The 25873-nt window shown below is 38.0% G+C and overlaps 1 long non-coding RNA gene across 1 annotated transcript in view; it reads right to left on the minus strand.

Annotated features, from left to right (window-relative positions):
* Positions 1–24276, minus strand: part of LOC139031532 (uncharacterized) — a 53103-nt gene extending 28827 nt beyond the window's left edge. Inside the window, exons 1-2 of the long non-coding RNA XR_011484031.1 lie at positions 24178–24276; positions 5856–5990 (exon numbers count right to left, since the gene is read on the minus strand). This is a non-coding gene — a long non-coding RNA (uncharacterized lncRNA). The remainder of the gene's footprint in view (positions 1–5855; positions 5991–24177) is intronic.
* Between the last annotated feature and the right edge of the window lie 1597 nt (positions 24277–25873).

Here is a 25873-nt window from a genome sequence, read left to right on the forward strand (position 1 = left end):
TCCATTGTTTCCCCATGTGTTTGCCATGAAGTGATGGAACCAGATGCCATGATCTTACTATTTTTAATGTTGAGTTTTAAGTCAGCTTTTTCACTCTCCTCTTTCACCTTCATCAAGAGGCTCTTTAGTTCCTCTTCGATTTCTGCCATAAGAGTGATGTCATCTGCATATATGAGGCTATTGATATTTCTCCTGGCAATCTTGATTCCAACTTGTGCTGTATCCAGCATGGCATTTCACATGATGTACTCTGCATGTAAGTTAAATAAGCAGGGTGACAATATACAGCCCTGACATACTCCTTTCCCAATTTGGAACCAGTTTGTTGTTTCATATCCAGTTTTAACTGTTGCTTCTTGACCTTCATAGAGGTTTCTCAGGAGGCAGGTAAGGTGGTCTGGTATTCCCATCTCTTGAAGAATTTTCCAGTTTGCTGTGATCCACACAGTCAAAAGCTTTAACATAGTCAATGAAGCATAAGTAGATCTTTCTCTGGAATTCTCTTGCTTTTTCTGTGATCCAACAGATGTTGGCAATTTGATCTCTAGTTCCTCTGTCTTTTCTAAATTCAGCTTGAATATATGGAAGTTCTTGATTCACATAGAATTGAAGCCTAGTTTGGAGAATTTTTAGCATTACTTTGCTAGCATGAGAAATCAGTGCAATAGTGTGGTAGTTTGAAAATTCTTTGTCATTGCCCTTCTTTGGGATTGTAATGAAAACTGAACTTTTCCAGTCTTGTGACCACTGCTGAGTTTTCCAAATTTGCTGGCATATTGAATGTAACACTTTAATAGCAACATCTTTTAGCATTTGAAATAGCTCAGCTGAAACTCCAGCTCCTCCACTAGCTTTGTTCACAGTGATGCTTCCTAAGTCCATGTGACTTCGCACTCGAGGATGTCTGCCTCTAGGTGAGTGCTCACACCATCATGGTTATCTGGCTTCCAAGCTTCCCTGCCCTTCATTATCTCCTGGAATCTGCTCAGACTCACGTCTATTGAGTCGACAATGTCATCCAACCATCTCATCCTCTATTGTCCCCTTATCCTTTGCCCTCAATCTTTCCCGGCATCAGGGTCTTTTCCAATGAGGTAGCTGTTTGCATCAAGAGACCAAAGTACTGGAGCTTCAGTTTCAGCATCTGTCCTCCCAATATATACTCAGCATTGATTTCCTTTAGGACTGACTGGTTTGATCTCCTTGTTGTCCAAGGGATGCTCAAGAGTCCAGCATAATTCAAAAGCATCAGTTCTTGGGCTCTCCACCTTCTTTATGGTCCAGCTCTCACATCTGTACATGACTACCGGAAAAAGCACATCTTTGACTCTACAGACCTTTGTCAGCAAAGTGATGTCTCTGATCTTTAATATGCTGTCTAGGTTTGGCATAGCTTTTCTTCCAAAGAGCAAGCGTCTTTTAATTTTATGACCGCAGTCACCATCCGCAGTGATTTTGGAGCCCAAGAAAATAAAATCTATCACTGTTTCCATTTTTTTCCCGGCTGCCATGATCTTAGTTTTTTTTCCAATGTTGAGTTTTAAGCCAGCTTTTTCACTCTCCTCTTTCTTCTTCATCAAAAGGTTCTTTCTCTTTGCTTTCTATCATTAGAGTGGTATCATCGGCATATCTGGGCTTCCCTGACAGCTCAGATGATAAAGAATCTGCCTGCCAATGCAGGAGATGCAAAACACACAGGTTCAGTCCCTTGGTTGGGAAGATCTCTTGGAGGAGGAAATGGCAACCCACTCCAGTATTCTTGTCTGGGAAATTTCATGGACAGGGAAACCTGGCGGGCTACAGTCCATGAAGCTGCAGAGTTGGACAGGACTGAGTGAGCACATCTTCACACATTGGCATCTCTGAAATTACTGATATTTCTCCTGGCAATCTTGATACCAGCTTGTGACTCATCCATCCTGGCAAGGCATAAGCCCTGGAAACTGTAAATGTTACTTTAAACAGCAAAATGGACTTTCCAAATGCAAATAATCTAAGGATTTTTGGATGGGAGGATTATTCTGGATTATTTGGGTGGTGCTTAAGTGCAATAACAGATGTCTTTATAAGAGAGAGGCAGTAGGATATGTGACACAAAGAAAGCAATGTAACACTTCAGGCTTTGAAGATAAAGAGCCCAGGGGAAAGGAATGCAAAAATGATGCTTTAGAAGATGGAAAAAGAAACAGAACAGAAACTCAACAAGAACTACCAAGGGAATACCTTGATTTTTAGCTCAGGAAAACTGATTTCAGTCTTCCAGAGCTGTAAACACACAATAAATAGATGTTATCTTAAGCAACCAACTTTGTGGCAATTTGTTACAGCAGCAATAAAAAAAAAATAAAATAAAATAGGACATGCAGATAAAGAAGGTTATAATGTGACAGAGCTTGGGAGAATGCAAATGAAACAGGCCAAGAGTTTTCAGACTGAATAAAATAAGACACCAAAATCTATTTCCTGGACAATGCTGAATTGAATACAATAGCAAAGTGAATAAATCAACTTCTAGTTGATTTGTTTGGACAAAGAAATTAACAGAAAAGCAATGGTCTATGCCACAGAGATATCGGCAGTTAGACTTTATTTGGAAATATCTAAAATGCCTAGACCACCAAAATAAATGAATCACAGTCATTCATGATACAGAAAATATATATCACAACTGTAATGAGTAATTTTGCATAAGATCATTAACGACAAGGAAAAATCATCTTTTTCATAGATTCTGGGCAGATCCTTTGTAAAAATAAATCAACAAAGAAATAGCAGAACTCTTTTCCGCTGAAGTACTCACTGAAAACACAGCACATATGTAAAATATTAACAACTACAAAAACAACCAACACGATGGCAACAGAATTCTCTTTACTGGCAATATCATACTATATTGACAGGAAATCTTGCCCCTTTCAAGAAGGTTTGTGTTTTTTTGATAAATGGATCAAAGGCAAACATGATGAAGGATAAAAGTATACTTGGGCTATGTGCTCTGCTCCATCGTGTCTGACTCCTTGCAGTCACATGAACTATAGCCTGCCAGACTCCTCTGTCCATGGAATTTTCCAGGCAAGGATACTGGAGTAGGGTGCCATTTCCTACTCCAGGGGATCTTCCTGACCCAGGGATTGAACCTGTGTCTCTTGCATTGTCAGGCGGATTTTTTACCATCAGAGACACCTGGGAAGCCCTAAACTTGGGCTGCACGTGTGCCTAACAGAAAGAAACACCTTTAAGTAAGAAATTTAAGAAAATACTTCCTTATTGCTGACCAATTTGGATGAAGGACATGTTTGTCTAGGGCTCATTCTATGCTAATAATAATGCTTTAATTCTCTATTATATATGATAATGGATTAAGAAAACATCTGGGGAAAAAAAAGAAAACATCTGAAATCTCCAATAAAATACAAATTTCTATTTCAGTAAAATGATACTTTTTCATCTTCTACCTTCCTCTTTCCCAGTCTTGTCTGTTTCAATATGACTGGTTAGATACATCCTTCTGCTAAAGACAATGAAAAGCCCAGGTTTTCAAATAAAAAAATAAAGAATTTACTAATCAATATATAAGCAAAGCTGAACATTCAGGGAAATAAACAGATTTTTGAAGTCAGATATAGTCTGAAAGCAATTTTCAAATCTAGATAAATTTAGTTTGTATTTCTACAGGCCTTCATAGTACTTGAAGAAGAAGATGAAGCTTAGTGTCCTCCAAATGGTGGTTCTAACAAGAGATACCTCATTATAAAGCTGAAATCGCAAGAGCTATATACTCATTGTAAGTGTGATGCAGAAGTAAACCTAGATGGAAGTCCATTTTCAAGAAACAACAAAGAAAACTGCCCTGGAACTAAAACATGGAGTGGAGTCTAGCAGACAAGTTTCAACATGAAAGGTCATAATTACAAGCTGGCCCTCAAAAGGATTTGCAGTTTTAAATTACATAGCCTGTATCATCCAAAATAATCTCAAGTCATTAAGTAAGTCGAGGATATACTATGACTTTAACCACCCCAAAGTACCAGGCAGAAACAAGTGCAGTATCATCTGCAGAAAATATATCACAATAGCTGTCAAAGAGACTCAGAAATATTTTTCCAAGAGAAATGAGTGGCTTCTTAATTAAAAATCAGTAAGCAAAGGAAAAAAATGTTGCCTTGACTGACAGTCCACAGAAACAGTAGACAAAAGGAGGCCCTATAAAGATTTTAAATATTGGAATAATCAAGGATAAAATACAAAATCATTTTAATTGATAATCTCTAAAGAAGTAAAAGACAGTTTAAAATAATTTTAATGAATTAAAAGTATGCAAAACATAACAAAATACATGCTCCAGAAAGAAACAGTGTAATAACTGAAATTTAAAAGTGAATGGATAAATGTATAGCTGTTAGATAGATATGAAGAGACAATAAATTGGAATGTTGGTTTAGTAAGAAGTTATCTAATGAGCAACATTAAAAGAACAGAAAGATAAACAAGAGAATAAAAGTTAAAACACGAAAGTTCAAGGACAAATGTGTAGTATACACTTAATTGAAGTCTAGATGGGAATAAATATTAAGTACAGCAGAGGCAATATTTGAATCCTGGTTACTAAAGACATGAACCCATGATTATAGAGAAACTGGTGAATCTCAACTAGGATATTTAAAAAGAAATCTACATCAAAACATATTATAATAGAGTTTAAGAACAATAAAGAAAATGAGAAAATCTGAAAAGCTCCCAAGTGAAAGGTTACCTTAAAAAAAGTGACAGATATACATCTATAATCCTAATAGTCATACTACAAACTAGAAGACAGTATATTGATCTTCAATGAAAGATAAAGTTACTGCGAACCTTAAATTTTATACCCAGAAATACTGATTTCATGAATGTAGCAAACATGATTACCAAAAAAGAAAAACAAAAAATTTACCACCAATAGACTTTCACTAAAGGAAATTCTGAAAGATGTATATCAACAATCTACAAACAACTCAGGGAGCTTAATATCATCAAAACAAAGAACCCAATCAAAAGATGGGCAGAAGACCTATAAAGACATTTCACTAAAGATGACATATAGATGACCAAGAGGCACATGAAAAGATGTTCAAAATTACTAATTAGCATTGCTGCTGCTGCTAAGTCGCTTCAGTCGTGTGCGACCCCATAGACGGCTCCCCCGTCCCTGGGATTCTCCAGGCAAGAGTACTGGAGTGGGTTGCCATTTCCTTCTCCAATGCATGAAAGTGAAAAATGAAAGTGAAGTCGCTCAGTCGTGTCTGACTCTTAGTGACCCCATGGACTGCAGCCTGCCAGGCTCCTCCATCCGTGGGATTTTCCAGGTAAGAGTACTGGAGGGGGGTGCCTTAGAGACATGCAAATCAAAACTACAATGAGATATCACCTCATACTAATCAGAAATGCTATAAACAAAAAATTCACAAAAAAATAAATGCCCAAGAGAGTGTGGAGAGAAGGAAACCCTCCTAACTTTATTGGTGAGAATGTAAATTGTACAGACACTGTGGAGAACAGTATGGAGATTTCTCAAAAACTAAAATAGAGCTACCATATGATCCTGCAATCCCACTCCTGGGAAAAGATGGTCAGAAAGGAACAATGCATCCCAATGTTAACTGCACCACTGTTTACAACAGTCAAGACATGGAAGCAACCTAAATGTCCATCAACAGAGGAATGGATAAAGATGTAGCCCATACATATGATGAAATATTACTCAGCCATTAAAAAACAATGAAATAATGCCATTTGCAGCAACATAGATGGATCTAGAGATTGTCGTACTGAGTGAAGGGAGCCAGGCAGAGAAAAAGAAGCATTATATCACTTACATGTGGTATCTGGTACTGGGTAAGCTGGGTTTCAGCATCTCAGACAAGAAGCACAGGAGCTGCACTGGGGCTAAAGAATCAGCAAAGAGGAGGTCATGTGCTGACTCCAACGGAAGTATGATGGGATCATCTGTCCTGGAAAATAAATTTCCATGTCTATCCAAAAGGCCAATAAAACACTGTCAATGAAATGTGGGGGGAAAAAAGGATACAAACGAACTTATTTACAAAACAGAAACAGATTCACAGACTTAGAAAATGAATTTATGGTTACCAGGGGATAAGGCCGGGGGAGTGGGGGGGGCGGTGGAAGGGATAGTTAGGGAGTTTGGGATTGACATCTACACACTGCTATATTTAAAATGGATAACCAACCGACAAGGATCTACTGTATAGCACAGAGAACTCTGCTCAATATTATGTAACAATTTAAATGGAAAAAAATGTATAAATGAATCACTTGCAGTATAGCTGAAACTGTCACAATATTGTTAGTCAACTATACTCCAATATAAAATAAAAAGTTTATATATATATATATATATATATATATATCAAGTAGATGTTAAGTCATACTAGATACATACAAACATGAATAAGAAACAAAGAAAATCTAAAGTAACACTACATTTAAAAAAACCTAATGTGAGCTTGAAAGCAACAAGACAGATTTAAAATACAAAAAGCAGCAGCATACAATATGGGAAGAAATAAATGGGTTCAACGTGTAATAGGGTCCTTGATATTATTAACTTTAGACTCTGATATGTTAAATGTGTGTGTTCAATTTTAGGATAACAACTGAATGAAGAAAAAGTGTGTGAAACCTCCAAACAAATAGAGAAGGGAAATGGAACAGGAATGATTAATACAAAGCTTAGGCACCCCTGACTCTCTAAGCTGATGAAGGTATGAGTTTTATCTTCAAGTTTTATGACCACCTGCTGATACCCACCTTGCTGTCCCCTTTCCAAGTGCCAGCAGATACCAGTTCCATTGTTTCATTATTTTGTCTGGTTTGACTCTCTTCTTGTCACCCTTTTTAACCTAGTGCTCCAGTTTCTCCAGTATGCCAACAAATTCAGAATTGAGTCCATCATAAGTTACTTTGTGAAGACATTAACCCTTGTTCAAGATTGTATTTTCTAAATTAACTCATTCTGCCCAGATATGAACTTGATCTTTCTACCCAAAAATCCATGTCTTCCAGAGATGCTATGATTTTACATAGAAATACATAGTTTCCCAGAAATACTACGATTGGCTATAACACTAGAATGTTTTTCCTAAAAATTCCATGCTCTACACTATGGCCTTACCTGTTCTGTTCAACCCAGAAAGCCCACGATCTCACCTACAATTAAATCTCATGACTACTGACACTAACTGTTCTCTAAAAATGATGGAATGGTAGTTTAAACATTGTAGTTAAGTTGACATACTAGAGTAAGCAATCTTCCCTGGTGGTTCAGATGGTAAAGAATCCACCTGCAATAGAGGAGACCCAGGTTCAATCCCTGGGTAGGGAAGATCCCCTGGAGAAGGGAATGGCAACCCACTCCAGTATTCTTGCCTGATAAATCCCACAGACAGAGGAGCCTGGCAGGCTATACCGTCCCTGGGGTTGCAAAGAGTTGACACGACTGAGTGACTAACACACACAAAGAGTAAGCAGGTCCTCATTAAAGAGTGAGATTCTGTCTACTTTTAGTTAGGCAGAACTAAAGTCATACACGACAAGCCCTTCAATCTGTGACATCTTTCCTACCTCCAAGGCTATAGAGGCACTTACATTTACAACCACATAAAGTCCTGTGCCAGCCTCCTTCCATTCCTCTTCCATCAAGCGTATGAACCCTGCTCCTGATTCCTTCAGAGCTGCCCTAATTGCTGTCAGCTAATTCAAATCACAGTATGTGCATTAACTCTCTACTACCTATATGACATTCACTCTGGAAGCTTCAAAGTTGAGCAAGATGCAGCTTCTGTGTAATCTCTATTCTATGCTGAGAAAATTCTCTGGCAGACTCAGTCCTGCCAGACAAAAGCAGGTTGTCATTTACCTCCAGTCCTGAATCAAGTGAGTGAACAGAAAGCTTGCTTCATCAGCTCAGCTGTCTTTCTAGGTATAGATATTGGTTAACAGACAAGATAAAGCAATACGGCCTCACAGGTATTAGTGTTAGTCGCTCAGTGGTGTCTAACTCTTTGCGACTTTATGGACTATAGACAGCCAAACTTCTCTGTCCATGGGATTCTCCAGCCAAGAATACTGGAGCGGGTTGCCATTTCCTTCTCCTAGGGATCTTCTCGACCCAGGGATCGATCCCATGTCTTCCGCATTGCAGATTCCTTACTGTCTGAGCAACCAGAGTCTGTGAGGGACAACTCATCTTCACGTAGACTCAAGTTACACTCCTTGGGCACACGTTTGAATTATATTCGCACTTGAATTCTTTCCTTTGTGCCTGCGCCCTTTGTCTGTGACACAAATCCTTTCCAAACACCAGTTTGTACCTCTGCCCAGGTAGGTTTCAGAAGACCATTTGGATTCCACCTCTAAATTTTGCATATGGCTTTCCTCATTATAATGGCATTACTATAAGGAAGACTCATGTTGCCATGGGTTTTTTTTTTGTTTGCTTGTTTTTTGCTTTTGTTTTTTTAATTTTTATGGGGTATAGTTGATTTACAATGCTAGGTAAGTTTCTGTTGAATAGCAAAGTGATCACTTATACACATACACATATCTACTCTTTTTTAGATTCTTTTCCCATGTGGTCGTTACAGAATATTAAATAGAGTTCCTTATGCCATACAGTAGGTCTTCCTGTTTTTGGTCCTGCAGATTCTGCCCAGTGCAGTCACGACTGAAACTTTCATCTTACTAAACTGTCCCTTTGTTTTTAAATTCATAAAATGTTGTGATTAAAAGAATGGAAACATTCTACCCTTGGTAGGTGGTTTCTCTCTTGTTTTGTTGCTATTATTATTGTTCTTGATGCATTTTTGTTATTATTTTGAGATTTCCCTTTTCTATTTTTTCTTAAGGTGGGGCTGAACAGTATGTTCTCTTGAATTTATTAATTGTTTCCACTAGATAACCTTTATGCCTTTCATTCTCCCTTAAAATATTATTGCCCTTCTGAGTTCACTTCTGAATATGCTCAATTCAATAAGCCTCAATCTCTTAAAGCATCTTTTTATTCTTTATTGTCTCTCCATAAGAAAAGAGTATATGGTGTTTTCTCTGCATGTCCTTGCCTCATTACTTTTTTCACAATATTATTTTGATACAATAGTTTAGTGCTAGTAGAAAAAATATATATCTTTTCATTGTAATCCACTTATTAAACTACATAAACTATCAATCCCCCAGTTTATTCTTCCAATATATAGTATACTCTTAACAAGCCCCATGTGTTTCATTGGGACAAAATACTTTTTAAACCCCATATATTTGACCTACTGTTTCTGGTTTCTATATGTACCATGGTTTTTCAGGGTTTTCCAACGTCTTTTCCATTGCAGAATAAATTCAAGCTTTCTTGTTATTTGGTGGCCGAAATGTAGTTTCTACTTGGAGGTGTTCTCTGAGTATGGACAAAAATATCCTGCAGATTAAATACTTTGACTTCTTCTTTAATTAGGATTTTACTGGTTTTTTTAAACATATATGTTACAATCTGCTGGGCCCCCAAAAATAGCAGCCATTTTCTTCCTACCCAGGATCTGAACAAATTATGAAATAAGACAAAGAAACAGTGGATGAAAGAACAAAGCATTGTATTTCTTCAAATCGAATATCTCATGGATTGTAAGGCATTTTGGAATTCCAAGAATAACAAGTATGAGAAGTACATCACAGTTGTTGAAATACACTGGCACCTGCATTCCCGATAAAGGACAGGCTGTAGAATGTGATTTCTGTCTTTGGGACTAATAATGAATCACAGAATCAGGCTGCTATGCAGTCACAGCCAAGGCTGGCCCCAGAGCAGGCATGCCCCCGGGGAAGACTTTTGTGCTAAGGAGCAGATACCGCCCACACCTTACTGGTAATCTACTCGTTAGAGCGGAATGCAGGCAGAAGAAACTGGGCTACACATGCCCATTTCTTCTTTAAATCTCAGCAATCTAATTTATACCTTCCCCCGCCCCAGGCAAAGAATGACCGAAGGGCAAGCGAGGCCAGGGATGTTTCAGCAAGAATCACTCCTTTTCCTATGCAAGAAAATATCATGAGTGAGGAAAAAGCATTTCCTCCTTGTCCCACCACACTCCTCTCCCTCCCCCAAGAAAAAAAATCCTGTAATTTTCCATACAAGCTGCCCCCAAAGAGTCTCAGCAGCAAGGCAGACACAAACCAAACCAGTCCCTAAAAGAAGTCTTGAGGTTGCAGTGACCAAAGTTTGTTATTTAGAGGCACAACTCCATCTCCCCATAGACATGTATGAAAGGCAGTTACTCTTTCCCCAAAAAAGGGGGCATATAATATAACTACCTTCCCTGATTATTATGTCCTTGCCACACCACAATCTTGGGCTCGGTTCTCTATATAAACTTTCATTTCCAGACAACCACATGACATTTCACAACACTATTAAATTTTGTCTCATGGAGGACAACCACAATTTTACAGGCTGAGTAACAAAAGTATAAGTTATTATACTAGTCCAAAAAAAGAGCTATGTTGATTTCATTACAAGAAACACTGAATGAGGCAAACACTTAATGCAAACTTCTTTCATATTTTAACATGCCTTTCTGCATTTCCGTTTTCTGTTTAAAAAAAATCCATCTATGTATTTTATAATATTTTGATTGACTACAGTCAAAACTATAGTGCCTAATATTTGTCATTTGATTATACCATAAACAGCATCTCCTATAGATAACATTGAACTTCCCAGGTGGCATGGTGGTAATCAATCTACCTGCCAATGCAGGAGATGCAGGAATCGAAGGTTTCTGGGTGGGAAAGATCCCCTGGAGTTGGAAATGGCAATTCACTCCAGTATTCTTGCCTGAAAAATTCTGTGGACAGAGAAACATGGCGGGCTACAATCCAGAGAGTCGCAAAGAGTCAGACGTGATTGAGCACGCAGGCACACACATAGATATCATTAGAAACTCAAGTGCATTACAAACACTCTTTGTCGCTTTGCGTTAGTTTCCCCATTTTAGTGTAATCACAGCCATGTGAAAGTTGCTCAGTTGTGCCCAGCTCTTTGCGAGCCCGTGGACTATACAGTTCATAAAATTCTCCAGGCCAGAATACTGGAGTGGGTAGCCTTTCCCTTTTGCAGGGGATCTTCCCAACCCAGGGATCAAACCCAGGTCTCCCACATTATAGGCAGATTCTTTACCAGCTGAGCCACAAGGGAAGCCCAAGCATACTGGAGCGGGTAGCCTATCCCTTCTCCAGAGGATCTTCCCGGACAGGAGTTGAACCAGGGTCTCCTGCATTGCAGGCGGATTCTTTACCAACTGAGCTATCAGGGAAGCTCCCTAAGCCACCTAATCATAGCCACAGAGCTTCTTTAAATCCTTGTCTGTTCCAACTGGCTATAATTTTTATCTTGCTAATGCTCAAATTTTGGGTTTGGCCACTAACAGACTTCTTTTGTGCTAGCCTCTTAGTCCTTTTCAACACAACACGCACCAAACATTTCTGAAAATATCGTTGCTTTCTTGCAAGAAATTATTTCAGATCCATGTGTATTCATTCTACCTTAAGATATAGTATTAGCTATTCTCCCAGAAGTTTTAGTTGCCTTAGTAAGTGAAATTAGTGCTCAATAACTAAGGATCAAGTGTGGCATGAAGTTGAAGTTCCTCAAAAGACTAAAAACAGAACTACCATAAGATCCAAAAATTCTACTCCTGGGTAGATACCTGGAAAAAACAAAAACACTAATTTCAATAGTTACATGCACCCCAATGTTCACAGCAGCACTATTTATGAGAGCCAAGATATGGAAGTATTGTAAGTGTCTGTCAAGAGATGAATGGATAAAGAAGATATGGGATATAGCTGCATGCGTGTTAATTCATTTCAGTTGTGTCCAACCCTATGGCAGCCCACCAGGTTCCTCCATCCATGGGATTCTTCAGGCGAGAACCCTGGAGTGGGTTGCCATGTCCTCCTCCAGGAGCTTTTCCCAACCCAGGGGTCAAACCCACGTCTCTTACATCTACCTGCTCTGGGAGGTGGGTTAATTACCTCTAGTGCCACCTGGGAAGCCCAGGGGATACATATATCTATCTATCTATCTATCTATCTATCTAATATATATATATATATATATATGCAGTGGAATATTAGACACAAAAATAATAAAATTTTGCCCTATGTAGCAACATGGATAGACCTAGTCCCTAGTGAGCTAGTCAGACAAAGAAATACTGTATGATATCACTTATATGTAAAATTTTAAAATAAAGCAGACAAATGTCTATAATAGTAAAACAAACAACAAACAAACAGGTATAGAAAACAAAGAGAGGGAAGGGCAAGATAGGGGTCTGAGACTAAAAGATACAGACTACTAAAACATTTCTTCTGACTTGGAACGGAAATGGACCCAGGGAACAAGAACTAATTTGGAAGCAAAAGTACCTAATGATGTGCATGGAGCTCCGCTACTCACTTAATGAACAACAAAGGGAACCACAAAATGAGGAGCAATACCAGCAATACCAGCTCTGCAAGTTTTCTCCTTGAAGCTCCACTCTTTCCCTTCATTTTTTTCCTCTTTCATTATTATACTTGGTCAACAGTATTTTGATTATTGAGGTCAGTCCAGTTACAATTCCATATTTGCCTTTTATTTAGATATCTGCCATTTCCACTGGAGTTATTTCAGGCATTTTTAATGCATCTGCAAAGTTTCCTTTCTTTATACGTACAAGCAAGAGGAACTTAGAACATTACAGAAGTAGATTATCATTTAAACATAAATATTTTAATGATTAAAACATGCCAGGTCTAGGGTTACTGCATACTTGCAGCAGAAATAAAACATACAGACATCTCAGAAAAGTTAAAACTATGGAAATACAACCCAATTTATCAGGAAGGATACATTGGAAAGACTCCGAATTGTAGCATCAGATAAAGGAGCATGATGTTCCCTCTTGAGTAAACACTGACATCTCTGAAAGCTAATTATTTTTGCACCGAGTAACTAGAATATATTTGGAAACATCATAGCCCTTCAAGGTCAGAACATATTACTGTAAGGAAAACTATTTGTCATGTATGCTTCAAAGCAGAGATACTTGGCCCAAGCCTCTCCTTAGTGAGGAAATGTGCCAAAGTTAGGAGTTTAGGCTGAAAGAAGGGTGCCTCCTGTCGGGTATGTTTTTTCACATGTGCATGTTATTCAGGGGCCTCTGGAGAGGGTATTAACTCAGATCATCATATTCTCCATGTGACCACAGATGTGGTAACCTGGACATGTTCCTGAGTTATATATGGTGAGTATGGGTGGTGATTAGCACTTAAAAGTATTTCTCTTCAGCCTCTGCTCAGCAGTGCAGAGTGATTGACTCCTATGGTTTCTCTTCACTGCAGGCAGCCCTGTATTTGGGAGGATGGCATGCCCTTCCATTATGCAGCTCCACCACTCCTAACATTTTCTGTATGTAGGAAATCTCAATATACTCCAGGAGTTACTCTAAATGTCTATGCCTTTCCATTTTGAGAGCCGATGATGCCATCCAACCATCTCATCCTCTGTCGTCCCCTTCTCCTCCTGCCTTCAATCTTTCCCAGCATCAGAGTCTTTTCTAATGAGTCAGTTCTTTGCATCAGGTAGCCAAAGTATTGGAGCTTCAGCTTCAACATCAATCCTTTAAAAGACTATTCAGGGTTTATTTCCTTTAGGATTTACTGGTTTGATCTCCTTGCACTCTAAGGGACCCTCAAGAGTCTTCTCCAACACCAAAGTTCAAAAGCATCAGTTCTTCAGCACTCAGCTTTCTTTATGGTCTAACTTTCACATCCATACATGACTATTGGAAAAACCATAGCTTCAACTAGATGGACCTTTGTCAGGAAAGTCATGTCTCTGCTTTTTAATATGCCATCTAGGTTGGTCATAGCTTTTCTTCCAAGCAGCAAGTGTCTTTCATGGCTACAGTCACCATCTGCAGTGATTTTGGAGCCCAAGAAAATAAAGTCTCTCACTGTTTCCATTGTTTCCCCATCTATTTTCCATGAAGTGATGGAACCAGATGCCATGATCTTACCATTTTTAATGTTGAGTTTAAAGTCAGCTTTTTCACTCTCCTCTTTCACCTTCATCAAGAGGCTTTTTAGTTCCTCTTCAATTTTTGCCATGAGTGATGTCATCTGCATATCTGAGGTTATTGATATTTTTCCTGGCAATCTTGATTCCAGCTTGTGCTTCATCCAGCCCAGCATTTTGCATGGTGTATTCTGCATATAAGTTAAATAAGTAGTATGACAATATACAGCCTTGACATACTCCTCTCCCAAATTGGAACCAGTCTGTTGTTCCGTGTCTGGTTCTAACTGTTGCTTCTTGACCTTCATAGAGGTTTCTCAGGAGGCAGGTAAGGTGGTCTGGTATTCCCATCTCTTGAAGAATTTTTCCACAGTTTGTTTTGATCCACATAATCAAAGGCTTTAGTAATCAATAAAGAAGAAGGAGACTATAAAGAAAGCTGAGAACCCAGGAATTAATGCTTTTGAACTGGGATGTTGGAGAAGACTCTTGAGAGTCCCCTGGACTGCAAGGAGATCAAACCAATCAATCCTAAAGAAAATCAGTCCTGAATATTCATTGGAAGGACTGATGCTGAAGCTGAAACTCCAAATACTTTGACCACCTGATGCTAAGAACTGACTCATTGGAAAAGACCCTGATGTTAAGAAAGATTGAAGGTGGGAGGAGAAGGGGATGACAGAGAATGAGATGGCTGGATGGCATCACCAACTCTATGGACATGAGTTTGAGTAAGCTCCAAGGGTTGGTGATGGACAGGGAAGCCAGGTGTACTGCAGTTCATGGGGTCGCAGCGAATTGGACATGACTGAGCGACCAAACTGAACTGAACTGAACTGAAAGCTGAAGTAGATGTTTCTCTGAAACTCTCTTGCTTTTTCTATGATCCTAAAAATGTTGGCAATTTGATCTCTGGTTCCTCTGCCTTTTCTAAATCCAGCTTGTACATCTGGAAATTCTCAGTTCATGTACTGTTGAAGCCTGGCATGGAGAATTTTGAGCATTACTTTGCTAACATGTAAAATTAGTGCAATAGTGCAGTTGTTTGAACATTCTTTGGCATGGTCCTTCTTTTGGGATTGGAATGAAAACTGACCTTTCCAGTCCTGTGTCCACTACTGAGTTTTCCAAATTTGCTGGAATATTGAGTGAAGCACTTTCACAGCATCGTCTTTGAGGATTTGAAATAGCTTAGCTGGACTTCCATCATCTCCACTAGCTTTGTTCGTAGTGATGCTTCTGGAGGCCCACTTGACTTTGCACTCCAAGATGTCTGACTCTAAGTGAGTGATCACACCATCATGGCTATCTGAGTCATTAAGATCTTTTTTGTATAGTTCTTCTGTGTATTCTTGCCACCTCTTCTTATATCTTCTCCTTCTGGTAGGTCCATACTGTTTCTGTCCTTTATTGTGCCCATCTTTGCATGAAATGTTCCCCTGGTATCTCTAATTTTCTTGAAGAGATCTCTAGTCTTGCCCATTCTATTGCTTTCCTCTATTTCTTTGCATTGTTCACTTAGGAAGACTTTCTTATCTCTCCTGGCTATTTGCAACTCTGCATTCAAATGGGTATATCTTTCCTTTCCTCCCTTTCCTTTCACTTCTCTTCTTTTCTCAACTATCTACGGCCCCCTCAGACAACCGTTTTGCATTTGCACTTCTTTTTCTTGGGGATGGTTTTGATCACCACCTCCTGTTCAATGTCATAAACCTCTGTCCATAGTTCTTCAGGCACTCTATCAGATCTAATTCGTTGAATCTATTTGTCATTTCCACAGCATAATCATAAGGGATTTGATTTAGGTCATACCTAAATGTCCTAGGGGTTTTCTCAACTTTCTCCAATTTATGTCTGAATTTGGCAATAAGGAGTTCATGATCTGAGCCACAGTCAGCTCCCAGTCTTGTTTTTACTGACTGTATAGACTGTGGACAATACCTAGGATTTATCTGGGAAAATAATAGAAGTACAATGTAAATTCCTGGGCTTGATAAAAAATTATCCCTAGAGTAAATTTTTGTATTACCTACAATCCTTTTTCATGATTTCTGATGTCTATCCAGGTTGCCAAATCACAGGAAAGAATGACTACCAGGATATTTACTAATAGACTAGCAGTCTTCATCATCTCTGTTCTCTCTCCTATATTCAAAAAAATTTTTGTAATTGATATTTTATTTTTACCATCAGAATTCCTCTAATTCAGCACCCATTTCTAAAATTGCTCTGAGACCTGATTTCTGGGCAGAGAAGCTAGTAGCTCACTGTGAATAACACAGCAGCTGTCATTTCTTATAGTCTCTGAGGTTAACTACGCATGCCTCTTCTTTATCAGAACAGTGCCCATTTCTGCTATAAAATTCTTACAGTCCTCCATTTCTGCCCAGACTGTTTCCGACAGCAATATGTGCTTTGCTTCTGCTGCCATCTCCTATGACTTTGCCACACCCAAAGTTTGAATTATCATGCTGAACAAGCACAAGACTATATTTCTTTCATAACTACCTTTCAATCAGAAAACGGTGGGATAGGTAAGAGCACCATAGGTCATAAAGAATATCTAGGACTCCTACTGAGATAAAATATTTCTGAGAAGAACATATTTTGCATTCTTTCCACTTAGACCATGAATACTACTGAATACATTCCTGTTACTAAAGTAATTGATTTACAAAATAGCTTTTATGTAGCACATACTAAACTCACTCTTTTGCCAAATATGAAAGGTTTTCAAATGCTACAATTTGGTGGAACAGAGAGCCTGCTGAGCTGAAAAGCAAATACATCTATCTGATTAATTGATTCTGACCTCATAAATATTATACTTTGGGGGCTCTAATGGAACTTCCTGAGGGTAAATCGTATGGTTCACCTCATTCATTTATATCTCTGGCTGACAGATGTACATTATAAAATGTCACTGAATATGCTGGCAATAAATGAGGTATAACATTAGCATCTTGATTCTGTGGTGGGATTTTTATGGAACACTTCTGTTAAATGATTCCAACAGTAGTAAAAATATTACAATATTATTCACTATACATCGTCCTTTCTATTTTAATCACTCTCCCAACAATTCATATTGATCTCCTTTGCTTATAAGTAAAATTTCAGCGTTTAGAAAGTAGGTTTCTCTTTTATGTTGTGCTATCTCTCCTGCATAATTAACAACTGTCGACTGGTGGTAGCAAGAAGTTTTAGACATACTGGTTGCTGTATTTGTAGCAGTCTTTATTAATAAATAATAAATTACATAAATAAAGGATAAGTAAATAAGTAAAATAAAATTTCAAGCTTAAATATGAGGCTAAAACTTGAGAAGTATATCGCAAATTAATAATCTTTCTTAGAGTTTAAAATTTCAATCTCATAATAATCATGTTATTTCATTTAAGAAACATTTATAAATGCAAAAATATAGATAATAAAAGCAAAAATGAGATAATTTTACACAAAAATATGACCTTTTTTGTTTTATTGAGACATAGCTGGCATACATCACTGTTTAAGTTTAAAGCATAGCGTGTGATGGTTTGGTTTACAAGTAGTCTGTAATGATTACCACAACCGAGGCAGCTAACATCCAAATTCTCCCCAAGGGATGAAAACTCTTAGGATTTACTCAACACCTTTCTGCACCGACCTGGGGAAGGAGCAGCATGGTCAGTGAGTAGCTGTTCCTCTTACGCTCAGAGTCTCAGTCTCTGTGGCCCATTGCATTGCTTCAGCCTCACATCCATGTTCTGGGATTCTTTCAGGGGTAACTTGTTATCAAATAGCTGTTAGTTGTTCTCTTTATGAGTGGTAGCAAAGTCAGGAATGACCTATTTTGCCACCTTGATGATGTCACTGCAATAATGCATTTCAATCTAACAGTATATTTGCTGTTATTGTACTAATATCTCCCTGAGAAAAATGTATGTTACATATACTGTGAACCTACAAAATATGCAAATTTTAGTGAACATTAAACTTGTCAATGAAAGGATGATTATTTTAAAGACAACTCAGCTTCAGGAAAAGGCTAAAAAGAGACCTAGCATATCAGTCAAATGGAACAATTTAATAATATACTTGAGGTGTCATTATTCTTTTTTGTTTTTGGTTCCTGAAACCCAGGAAAATAAAAGAAAATTCATTTCCCAAAAGTAAAATAGAAAAAACATTCAGATCTTCTCATGAATAAAAGATTTATAGATTTAAATATTATAAAGAAAATTTCTAATTGCTAACATGGTTATCACCACTCTTAAAAAACCTCAATTTTCTTTGTTTTGTTATAGTTCCTACATATTGTTATTTCATTACTTTTACAAATCTGGGAACAAACATATTTAACCCAATTCTTCAAGTGAGAGACAGGAATAAAGAAAAAGTTACAAAGTTTGACTATGGTGTAAAGAAACCAGTGATTGTACTGGTTATTATCAAAATTCAGGGTCTAATTCAGATAAATGAATGTGTTCAGTCCACTCTTTTATGTTAACTGAAGTGCAGCTAACCAAGTTAGTACAACCCTCTGAAAAACTTACAAGTTGAAATGCAAATAATTTCTAACAATATCATTAATAAATTTACATTTTAGGATCCCTTGATAAACAGAAAATGGAAAACCATGTAGTGTTGGCCACAGTAGAAAGAGCTACATTCATTAAAAATCCAAATAAACGTGGCAATGAAGTGCCCAGAACTTGTTAATATAAGGATTTAAAACTAACTAAAATTTATGCTAGGTATGTATTTTCCAGACTTCCTCAATTAACCTTTATACATTCTTCAGATATTTATTTCTGTCCCTTCTGCAGGGAAACCTTCCTTGATCCTCTCTTCTCTTTATGTGTTACTTCCTTTCTTTTTCATTTATGCTTTTACATCCATGAGTGTGACTATTTGGCTAAAATCTACCTTTCCCACTGGACTTTTAGGCACTGAAAGCAGGGACTAGGCCTGTTTATTGTATTTCCAGAGTGCTGGGCTAATCAGTAGAAAAATTTATAAATTTACATTACATTTAAGTAAAAATTTATTTTTTCAGATATTTGTGAATATAAATACTGTGCACCATAATTACACTAGGTTTTAATTTTTAGAAATAGCTCAAATATTTTCACTACTTAAGGTTTCCAGATTGAAAAAAAAATTGCATTCCATGTAGAAATTTTTTATTTTTTATGAAATTCTGTTATACCAGTATGTTCATGCTTTTTATAGCTCTTTGATTTTTATAATTTCTCTCATGACATATATAGTTTTTGTTAATATTTTTTTAAATGTATATTTTGATGTCAATCCTTTTAAAGCTTTTAGGTAAAACTTATAATTGATATATTTGATAAAAATCAGCAAATTGATCATTGGGCAAATTGGCTTTCAATGAATAGATTTGAGAGAAATTAACCTACTTCTTATTTCTAGTATGTAGCACAAATCCTAGCAAAATAAGTGTATTTCATTTTCTTTTGACTTGTAAAGTTATATATAAACAATAGCTTTTATGACCTAGAGAGATCTAGGTAGGTACTAGTTGAGTCACTTTGTGAAAGTGAAAGTCGCTCAATCATGTCTGACTCTTTGCGACTCCATGGACTATACAGTTCATCAAATTCTGCAGGCCAGAATACTGGACTGGGTAGCCTTACCCTTCTTCAGGGGATCTTCCCAACACAGGGATCGAACCCAGGTCTCCCATATTGCAGGCGATTCTTTACCAACTGAGCTATTATCCACTTTAGAAAGATCTCTTTGTTTGAAAACATATACTAATAAATCCCTTCATCTCTTTCAAGAATTTGGGGGGATTAAACAATGTATATGCAGGACTTTATAAACTGTAGAATACTATAAAAATATAAAGGAGTCACAAAGCAGCTGAATCTAAAAGGTCATTTTTATGACCCATCTATCTTTGTAAAACTGTTTCACACTTATCTGTAAGCCTGATTGGTACATTCATTCTTGAGGACTTTGGGAGCTAATCCACCAGAGGTCCAAGATTACAATGGTTTCATGGGTAATTCCGAGGCATTTGTCACACCCCTATTTTCAAGAAAAGCAAGCATATTATTTCTTTCTAGAATTCCTCTAGGATTGTAGTCTACAGAGGGTAACCACTGCAAATCAGGACCAGCCAATCTACAATCAAGAGGAATCAATTTTTCAAGCATCAGGAGGAATGTCGAGAGCCAAGTTCACTAGAGAAGCAGAGACCAAGGGGAAAAAAAAAAAAAAAAAAAAAGGTTGTTTTTTTTTTTTCTTTTCTTATACAATCCCATTTTTTAAACACTTTTAAGGAGGAAAATGGTATCTGAGGATTCCTCTCCTTCAGAATGTTGCAGACACCCTGCTTGCCTTCTGTTAGCCCTCTTAGTAATTGGTCTAGAGATCTGAACTTAAACAGCAAGATAATAGTTATTTTCTTATCTCTAAATATGGCAATGAAATAAAGGATGTCCTAATTTCTCGATCTTCCTTGTGACTGGATATCACTGGTAGCCTTATGGTATAAGCACTGGAAAAAGGTCAATTCAGTCCACTTAATCTTCATTCTACAGATGAAATTGGTGAGTTTAAGCAGTTGATCAATGGCTGAACTCTGGAGTAAACTCTCCAGTAAACTCTGGAGATGGGATTCAGCCCCAGGACTTTGTGGCTTGGGAGGCTGTGCCCTAGCTCACTGTAAGAAGTATGCTGTTGGTGCACATGTGCATGCTGTCTTTTCAGCCACGTCCAACTCTTTGCAATCCTATGGATTACAGCCCGCCAGGCTCCTCTGTCCATGGGATTCTCCAGGCAAGAATACTGGAGTGGGCTGCCATTTCCTTCTCCAGGGACTCTTCCTGACCCAGAGCTTGAACCTGTTCTCTCACACCATGGGCAGATGCTTTACCGTCTGGGCCACCAGGGAAGACCACTGTAGTGTAAAACTGACTCCTGGTTGATGAAAACCATAATTCATCCCAGCACCATGTTTTGATTTCCACTGTTGCATTAGGTCAGAAAGAAAGAAAAGCACAGGAGATAGGAGAATGGTTTTGATCCCAATGGCAAGACAGGGTATAATGCCACGCCAGCTACCCTCCACAGCTCTTCATTTACTGAGGCCACTTTGTCTAATTTCTGAGACTCTACACTGGAGTCCCCTAACATGTAGATCTCCTCAGTCAGTTCTATCAATACTTCTATTCAATCTGTGTCCTTGGTCTTCTGGTTTCTCATACATAAGATAAGAATAATAACATTACATACTGTTAGGATTTCTGTGAGGATTAAATGTGTTGAGATAATAGTGACTGGCACAGGGGAAAAAATGAGAGCAAATGAAGAGAGAGAACTCTTTGTTTTTATAGATAAGTAAGAGACAGAAGTAGATGTTTTTCTGGTGAAAATATCTTTATTGACATGCCAAAGCCTTTGACTGTGTGGATCACAACAAACTGTAGAAAATTCTTCAAGAGATGGGAATACCAGACCACCTGATCTGCCTCTTGAGAAATCTGTATGCAGGTCAAGAAGCAACAGTTAGAACTGGACATGGAAAAACAGACTGGTTCCAAATAAGGAAAGGAGTACATCAAGGCTTTATATTGTCATCCTGCTTATTTAATTTATATGCAGAGTACATCATGAAAAATGCCAGGCTGGATGGAGCACGAGCTGGAATCAAGATTGCTGGGATAAATATCAATAACTTCAGATATGTAGATGACACCACCCTTAGGGCAGAAAGTGAAGAACTAAAGAGCCTCTTGATGAAACTGAAAAAGGAGAGTGAAAAAGTTGGCTTATAACTCAACATGCAGAAAACAAAGATCATGGCATCCAGTCCCATCACTTCATGGCAAACAGATGGGGAAACAATGGAAACAGTGACAGACTTTATTTCCTTGGGCTCCAAAATCACTGCAGATGGTGACTGCAGCCATGAAATTAAAAGACGCTTGCTCCTTGAAAGAAAAGCTATAACCAACCTAGACAGCATATTAAAAAGCAGAGACATTATTTTGCCAACCAAGGTCCATCTAGTCAAGGCTATGGTTTTTCCAGTAGCCATGTATGGATGTGAGAGTTGGACTATAAAGAAAGTCAAGAGCTGAAGAATTGATGCTTGTGAACTGTGGTGTCCCTTGGACTGCAAGGGGATCCAACCTGTCCATCCTAAAAGAAATCAGTCCTGAATATTCATTGGAAGGACTGATGCTGAAGGTGAAACTCCAAATAATTTGACCACCTGATGCTAAGAACTGACTCACTGGAAAAAACCCTGAGGCTGGGAAAGATTGAAGGTGGGAGGAGAAGCGGACGACAGAGGATGAGATGGTTGGATGGCATCATCAACTCAATGGATATGAGTTTGAGTAAGCTCTGGAAGTTGGCGATGGACAAGGAAGACTGGCGTGCTGCAGTCCACAGGATTGCAAAGACACGCAAAGATGGCTCGGACATGACTGAGCGACTGAACTGAACTGAACTGAAGAGACAGAAGACAAAAGGCAATACTTGGTCTTCTAGGTGTTGCCCCTTTCCAAGCTCATCTCCTGCCATTCTCTTCTCAGATCCTTATACTCTAGACATACTGACCTGTTTTTTCCCATTTACCCCTTGCTTTCTAATATTATTAGTCCATTCCTTCTCCTTGAAACAATGTAATTGTAATTTTATAATTCATGCAACAATTACTTTATAAACTTTGACAGGTTTGACAAAGTTTATACAGAAGTGTTTTTATTTATGTGTTACACTTTATCTACTCTACTAGATTTTAATCCCTTAGAGATTCTTACTGCTCTTTGAATCCTGTATGGTTTATTAAATTGAATCAAATTTCCATAATCTTTCTTTATTTCTTTTTATGTGGAAGCAATTAACCAATAGCATGGTTTTTTCAAACTTTTTCTTAGAGTTTTTAAAGAAATACAATCTTCTTTTCATTCTTTTATCTAATATTTATTTGCCAATATAGTTGTTTTGGAATAAGACACAGCATTTACTTATGTAATGGAAAACTCAATTCACAGCCCTGGCTGCACTTAAGAATCATGTAGGAAGCTTAACAAAATCCTGATGCCTAGTATACACCTCAGAATAAATAAATCAGAATCTGCCTTTGTGTTTGTTTGGAGGAAGTGGTCAATGTACAGACATGGATTTTTTTTTTTCAAGTTTCACAGGTCATTTTAATGTTAAGCCAGAGTTGAATTACTGGCTTAAATCTACAATCTTATAATTTGAAGAGAAACAGGTAACCAAGCATTGCCAGTCTGTATTCAGAATATCAACTTCTTTAACCTCACACAGAGAATTACTTGGAGCCCATCCCATCAGCAGAACAAAGTGGTAGCTGCCAGTAGGCCAAACTCTGACGTGATTAACAATCTGTGGGAGCTGTGGTCAATGACACATTTCCCCAGACACAGAGATCACCATCGAAACCAGAGTAAGCAACCTGAGGGACAAATCCCTTTTAGTCAAACGATGATTAACAATGTGGAATAAAGAGTTTGGCTTTAAGGTCAGGCACAATAGAATTTGAATTCTAAGCCTGCCACTTATTTTATGGGCAACCTCTGTCTATATGAACCTTAATTTTCTCCCATATAAAAAGAGAACAATAATTCTAACTTTAAAGAGTTGGTATATTTTTAAGAAATATATATATATAATTTCCTAAAACTGTGGTCATGGCCTCTGAGAATCAGCTTCCTTCAAATCCTAAAGCACAGCAGACGATTCTTAACAAATACACTTACTCAGGGCTACAGAGAAATCACGCTGACCTTATTCTACACAGGCAACAAATCATGGCTTGCTATTAGTCAGTTTTATCCTTGAATTCTAGTTCTGTTAGCCAGAAACTCCTATGTTTATAGGTTGGCCTATAAAAGACACAGAATTACTCATGTCCTTAAAAATCCTGGACTTGCATCAGTCAGAAACTTTGAGATTCATTTCTTCCCACATGCACACCCATCTTCATTTTCAGTCTTTCATCCCCTATTCCCTTATCCATGACACCTCTGGCAGGATGCCTGGAAGGAAACTCATGACCCATTAAGTTAACTTACCTCAGGGGTAGTAGACAAACAGGCTTAATTTAACCCAGAAGACACCAAGAAAGAATAACTTGGAAACGGAGACCAGGCTGAGCTAATACACAGGCAGCCTTGAGAGCTATCATTTATAGTAGGGTGTAGAGCGTTCAAGCACAGATAAGCTCACTCTGAAGGCAGTGAGCCAGGAGCCAAGTTTCAATGTTAATTAGAAGATAACTGGTAAGTCTCTGCTCCACATATTGCAGGGAATTCGATCAGCTGAAAGAATGTATATCCGTTCTGCTCCCCCACAAGCCACCAGGAGCAAATTTGTGACTCAAAGGTAATGAACATGTGCAGCTATACATCCAACACCTCCCCGCCAACTTCCCCCCCAAAGAGAAAGTCATAAAATGTTATCACCTTTATGTAAGTTTGAATCCTTAATTACCTCCAATCTTGATGAGTTATTTTGGTGTGTGTTAGTATCTGCAAAAATCTTTTTAAGAAAATAGGGAGGAACTCCCAGATTCTTTCTCAAATATGTTGTTCCAATGACATTTCTGCCACCCCATTTAATGCAAAAACAGAAAATGAGAAAATTAAGAACAGTGAGTGAAGTGGAAACTAAAAGAAACCACAGAATCTATTAACAGGCTGTCTTTTCCAAGTCTTTCCATGTCATGTATCTACATCCATCACTCCAGTGCTGGATGGGAATTACTGTAAGAAAGAACTACTTGGGAATCTTATTTTGTTCATGTAACACCCAAAACCACTGCCCAGTAATAAGCATGGTCACACCTGACCTATTGCTTTCTTTCTCTTCAAACATCCTTGTACTGTAATTAAGCTTTCTTTGATTCCTTCTTGCTCTTAGGTAGTGCCTAGGTAAGTAGGAAAGCAGTCTTGGAGGCACAGCCACTTTAAAAGGAAAAATGTCCTTTCCTGAATCAAAAGGGGCTTCCATAGGGCTAGAGAAAGACAGGACTGGGAAAAGGAAGACACAATTTCCTTTTTCTACTGTTAACTTACAATTAACTATTATTTTTCCGAAAACAGTCTTTTCAGTAATGTCCATGGGTCTCACATGAATCATTGCTCATAAATACTTGACAGTTTTCAATTTTGAGTTGTAATTGTAAAAAGTGGTGGAGGATAGTCACTCATTCTTTCACTTGGCAAGTATTTTTTCAGTCCCTGTTATGTGTCAAGGATTCTATTGGATGGTATCAGTATGAAGACATAGAACATGTAGACCCCCAAAGAGCTCATAGTTCAGAACAGAACACACAGATGCATAAAAATCATTCCAACACCATGTGATATTTTTATAGCAATGTGGTGTTATATACAATTTTTATCGAGACCACACTAAAGTAGAAGAGAATGTAAATCTAGCCACAGGCATGAAGGAATTCATATATAAAAGTTAAATATATTGAGCTCTTGAATTGAGATTTGAAACAGAATAGGAGTTTGCCAGACAGCACAGGGGAAGGTATTATAGGCCAGCAAAGAGTATGGAAATGAGTAGATGGGCAGCAGCAGCAAGATAAACTTTGAGGGTTAAAAGACGAGGCTACAGCAGGACAGGCGCCAGCATTTAGATTTGGACTTTCTTCTCTGGATGATGGACAATCACCAAAGAACTTGAAGCAGAGAAACAGCAGAGGCAGATTCACTGTAGTCAAGCTTAAGCTGGAAGCAGAGAAGAATGTTGACTGGA

Source organism: Odocoileus virginianus, chromosome 27, assembly GCF_023699985.2.
Source record: "Odocoileus virginianus isolate 20LAN1187 ecotype Illinois chromosome 27, Ovbor_1.2, whole genome shotgun sequence".
In the NCBI taxonomy this organism is placed as follows: domain Eukaryota; kingdom Metazoa; phylum Chordata; class Mammalia; order Artiodactyla; family Cervidae; genus Odocoileus; species Odocoileus virginianus.